This window comes from Mytilus californianus, unplaced genomic scaffold (assembly GCF_021869535.1).
Source record: "Mytilus californianus isolate M0D057914Y unplaced genomic scaffold, xbMytCali1.0.p SCAF_9, whole genome shotgun sequence".
NCBI lineage: Eukaryota > Metazoa > Mollusca > Bivalvia > Mytilida > Mytilidae > Mytilus > Mytilus californianus.
In genome coordinates, this window is record NW_026262745.1 from 62,639,613 (window position 1) to 62,645,612 (window position 6,000).

Here is a 6,000-nt window from a genome sequence, read left to right on the forward strand (position 1 = left end):
TTTCGTCTACATAAGACTCATGTGTGACGCTCAAATTAAAAAAGTCGCAATGCCATATTAATTACGAAGTTGAGCAATGAACCGAAAATTATGAACATTTATGTCAAATTGGTTTCAGGCAATCTTTGCCTGGGCTATAAAAAAGCCTTTGAGTTCCAAACTATGCAACATTTTTTTAACAATAAAAAATGAACTTATCAATGATCATGATGATAATTCATGTCAATACAAACTGATGATAACTGGACTGGCGTTATCATAAACAAAGAGGGAAAGATGTACCTACAGTTTATATCATACAATAACATACATGTATATTAGGTCATCCTTGACACAGATATTTCGTAAAGGTAAACCAAGTCATGAGTGTGTTAAAATTTATGTAATAAATCATGATCATGTCATTTACGAAGGGTCCAATTTTAATTTAATTCTACAAATATGAAGAATTTCTGAAATAGCAACATCTCTTTGAACAAAAAAAAAATTACATTATGAAATCAGTATCCATACACAGAGAGTATAAAAACATATTTAAAAGACATTGATAAAAAACATAAGCAGTAAAATTCACTCATATCAGACATTAACAGTTGGCATCAGTTATAACCAATCTTCAAATATGTCAGGAACTGGTCAAGAACAGTCTGTAGGACAGTTCCCGTGAAAACTTTAGAACAGTTTCTAAATGAGCGGTTCTATTCGTGAACAGTGTTGAACAGTTCTACCCTATAACAGTTTTGGACACACAAACATTTCTAGCCAAGAACAGATTCTGACAGATAAATCGTAGATTAGCTTCAGACAGTTCTTCCCTAGATCAGATTCTTATAGTTCTACAATATAACTGATGCTGACAGTTCTACCCGAGAAACGATCCTAACAGTTTTTTCTTCAAATCACTTTTCTCTATATTTATATATAAAGTTATTTATTTAATTAATTAATCCAACACATTTAATATTTTTTTCTTACTTTATTCAGCTTATTTTTGTTTTATTTGTGAAAGTTATTTGATTAATCTTATTTATTTTATTCTATTTTATTTTTTTGTTATCTAGTTATTTATTTTTTATCTGTTACTTTGTTACTTTATTATCTTTCTTTTTTGTCTGAAATTATTTAATTTCATAACATATATATTTGTTTATTCTATCTATATCATTTCAAACAAAATACTCGGGTAATCGTTGTTACTTTTATAACTGATTCTTTTTTTCACTGTTCTTTTTTTGAAATCGGTTTTATTTTTGTTTTAGTTTTTAGCGTTAATACTAGCGCGTGCCAACATTTACATAAAATACTAACGTACATATTTATCATTACTTAAAAAAACGAATCTATTGTATATTGTCATGTCAACTCGGGTATAAAAACACATCCCTAGAAACCGATTTTGCCTCAATATTGACACAGATGGACGACTTCAGACTAAAATCTATGACAAACGGGATGATTTCAACTTCCCAATTATCAATTTCCCATTTCTCAGCAGTAACATACCCTCTGCCCCGTCGTATGGGGTTTACATATCTCAATTGAACGTCATGATCGTGCATGTTCACACTACGGACTTCATTTACAGGAGTGTGCTCCTAACGCAGTAACTGTCCCAACAGAGTTATGAGAAGGAAAGATTTAAAATGACACTCCATAAAATTTATGGACACCAATAATTAATTCGCATTGCTATACGACGTTTATTTCGTTTGAGGTTTGAATTCCGTATTTTTGGTACATTTCACATATGTCTTATGTGTCAGTATAATCGAGTTACACATGGTTCGTCTACAGGGTTTTTATTTTATGTTGTTTGTTTTCGTGTGTGTTTACTGTTTGGTCTTACATGATCTTGCCTTTTATCCAGTTATTTTTATTTTTATTTTCTATATGTATGTAAAAGTTAAGATATAAAATCAACTACTTTATTTGCATGATTTTAATTTTAAAACAACTATATGCACAGGATTTTTTTGTTTATACACAGTTTTGATTTAGAAGAAAAACCAACATGCTTAGAAAATACAAATAATTACACACAAAAAAAACACAATTCCATTTTAATATTTTTGTCATGGTTAAAAAATACATAAAATATCACCATTACAACTCAATCCCAATTTGTATTCTAAGTGTCTATAGATTAAACTAATCTATTTCATTTTTAGAAATTTACCTGTGATAATATAAACGTCACAAAAAAATACGTTACTTTTGGTGACGTTGATCCATTCATGTGACGCGCAGTTTGTATTTCTTTTTTGGATATCCTGGTGTGCTGTCGTAAATTCATGGGAGATGTCCGTTGTTATTCTGCGATTTACATGTTGTAATGTACTATTATATTATTTATTTATGTATTTCTCTGTGCTGAGTGTTTTGTGTTTGTTTTGTACTGTATGCCTGTCACGTAGTGTTGTCATTTTAGCTGTATTTTTAACATTGCCATATAAACGGGAGGTTTGGCTAGCCATAAAACCAGGTTCAGCCCACCATTTTTTCTTAAAATGTCCTGTACCAAGTCAAAAATATGGCAGTTGTTATCACACGGTCCGTTGCTATGTGTGGTGGCGTTTGCTTTTGTTGTAGTTCAGTGTTTCTGTTGTTCCGTTGTTTTCCTCTTATAGTTGATGTGTTTCCCTCGGTTTTAGTTTGTTACCCGGATTTGTTTTTGCTTAATCGAATTATGACTATTGAACAGCGGTATACTACTGTTGCCTTTATTTGACACTGAGTAATCTAAATAATTTACAGGTAATAAACACCCAAATGTGTTCCGCCACCTGTACGTCTAAAACTAATCCATATAAAATCCATTAAAAATATGTTTATTGATGGTCTTAAATCGTACAATTTCATTAATATAAAATAAGCCGATGCTGCACGATTGTAAATGAGACAATTATCCCACAGATGTAACATGATATGGATTAAAGCAACTACAGGAGACCATACGACCTTGAAGAATGAACAAAATGCATGCCGTATAGTCAGCTAGAAGTTCCCACATGACAAATTGTGGATAAAAATGTAAAAAAAAAACAGCGACCTGATTAATGCCAAAAACATTTACGAAAAAACAAATATTACAAACATCAACATATGCCAGCCACCGAATTACTTACTTCTTACTTGCGACAGGTATTCATTCGTTGTAGATTGTGCACCTAAAAAAAAACCTTCGAAATGTTGAATGATAATTTCATGTCAGCTATTTACCAACTAGCAATTGCAAAACTGTAAGACAAGGGAAAAAGTAATGAAAAAGTATTGACTTTGAAATTATAATTAATATCCAGCTTGATAGTTTCCTGTCAATTAACATGATAAATATCGAAATGTGAGCATCTCTTTTAAATATATATGTGAACTATATATATGTATACAATATTATATAAACTTAAAGAACTTTCGTGATAAAGATATCTTAAATTTATATGATTTAAAGGAAAAGTCATATATAAAATTTATGGGACGATCCGATTTTAATTCACACTGCTTAAGATTATTTTCCCAGTACATTTATAAAGAAATAACATTTAAATTTGTTTCTGTTATTGAACAGATCATTAATCATACATCTGGTTTACCTTTGGAAGTTTGAAAGCACCTGAGTTCACCCGGTTTTTTTGGTGGGGTTCGTGTTGCTCAGCCTTAAGTTTTTTCTTTGTAGTGTTTTGAAATGTGTTCGTATTTTCGTCGTTTAATGTTTATTGCCAAGACATTGTCAATTTTTTCTTCAACTTATGATAATTAAATGTTCCCTTGGTATCTTCCCTATCTGATTTGCATATGCATAATGATTAAAATTAGTCGTCTCGGGCGCTTTTTTATATTTACCTTCAACGCCCAAACCAACAAAAGTAAAACTAAAACAGGGAAGGGTTACACTTGAACACTTCAGGAGATATATGATCAAAAGAAAAAAAAACTTTGCCTGAAGGATGTGAAAACTTAGTTTTTAAACAATTTTGTAATCTTTTTATGAAGAATTTAATACCAGTATGTTAATACTTATGTCAGTTCTTAAGGATTGAATACTGAACTGATGATAAAAATAGTTGTGAGATGAAGACCCCTCACAAATACTGCTTATCTTAATTAAATGCTTTTAGACTTCATAATTTAGATGTATTGTTTCTGATTTTTTTATCCCTTAAGCGGAAGTATAGTATTCGTACAACAGCTGCAGGTAAATTAATAACTTCCGTACCACACCAAATTAGCTAGTTTGTAACTTTAGTAATTAAAATTGAAGTGTGACGACAAACTATGCAACTAAGACTTACAAATGCAAATGACACAGGCTTAAGCACATAAGAACAATTATCATAGCATTATGACGTCAAAATTGTGCACTCGAATGAAGAAATAATATTTTGACTACATTTTAATAATTTTTGCTTCAAACCACATTGGCCACATGCAAGGATGTTTGCGTTATTGTGTATCTGACCAATATACATCTGTTTAAAACAATTATTTTTTGGTTGAAAGTGTAGCCAATGTTTTATCAAAGGAAACATACCTTACAAATGCATGAAATATAGCAATATGGCTTACAAAAACTGTAATGTATCATACTTTTGAAGATGTCGACATTTTTAAGATGAACAGCAGACAACAAAAGTGTCTATTTCTATCTAGATTTGCATATTGATAATCTTTAACATAGGTATTTACATATGGTATTACAAAGTTTGAGTTTAAGACCTTCGTGGCCATACTTCTTAACTATTGAAACATAATTTTAATCCTGGTATCTATGATGAGTTTATATACTATTAAAACAAACTTCAAGTAAATAAAAATGTAGTATCATAATACCCGGTACAAAATTTGAAACTAAAGATTATTCAGAATATCTGAAACCATTATCATGATTATATGTGCAAACATAGACGAAGCTGTCAACACTTACAAACAATTCTGCATAAACTTATTGCGTGAGGCATGTCATTATTAGTTTGTATAATTAATACCAATATTTAATGGTTTGGATGAGGTTTTCAAAATAGAGAGTCTCAGACTAATGGTAAAAAAAAAGAATGAAGGGGAAAATTAATAAAGCATAGTGATAAAAAGGCCCCCAAATTTTTTTTAGAATACTCGGGTGCTAAAATATAACAAAATGGAGAATAATGGGCAAAAAATAAAGAATAGAGAAAAATGACCTAAAAAAGTAAAGAATATATTTATGGAAAATCTAAACAAAAAAATATAAATTAAAAGTGAATCATTTATAAAAATAGTAATTACTTATTCTTTCGCAACAATTCCAATTTTTGTGATCTTTGATTCGAAAGGAAAATCCCACTGGGTGTGTAAATAAAGGCAATAGTAGTATACCGCTATTAAATAATAATAAATCGATTTAACTGAAACAAATCCGGGTCACAAACTTAAACTGAGGGAAACACATCAACTATAAGAGGAAACAAAACGAAATAACAGAAACACTGAACTGCTACGAAAACAAACGCCAACATACACATGATACATAGAAACAGACTATGTGATAACAACTGCCATATTTCTGACTTGGTACAGGACATTTTAAGAAAAACATGGTGGGTTGAACTGGTTTTATGGCTAGCAAAACTTCCCCCTATAAGGCAATGTTAAAAATACCACTAAAATGACAACATTACGTGACAGGAATACAGTACAAATAAATGCAAGAACATTCAGGACTGTTAACTGCTTGTCAAATAAGACGATTCGCCGTTGAAGAATCTACTGCAATCTGGGTAATATTTTCAAAAACACATCATCACGTTTTGATTTTTCACATACGTCCTCAACAATGGACATTTAACCTATGACATGAAATTACTCATAATCCTTTAGATTTTGAATCGGCGAATTGTGTTGCTGTTATCTCATTAACAATATTCCACTTAATTTTTTTCATCTAGTTCGATGTCACCAAAGTCTGATATTCAATATAGAGTAAAACGTCTTCATTCCTGTAAGAGCAAGTTGCACAAAATGCAATAG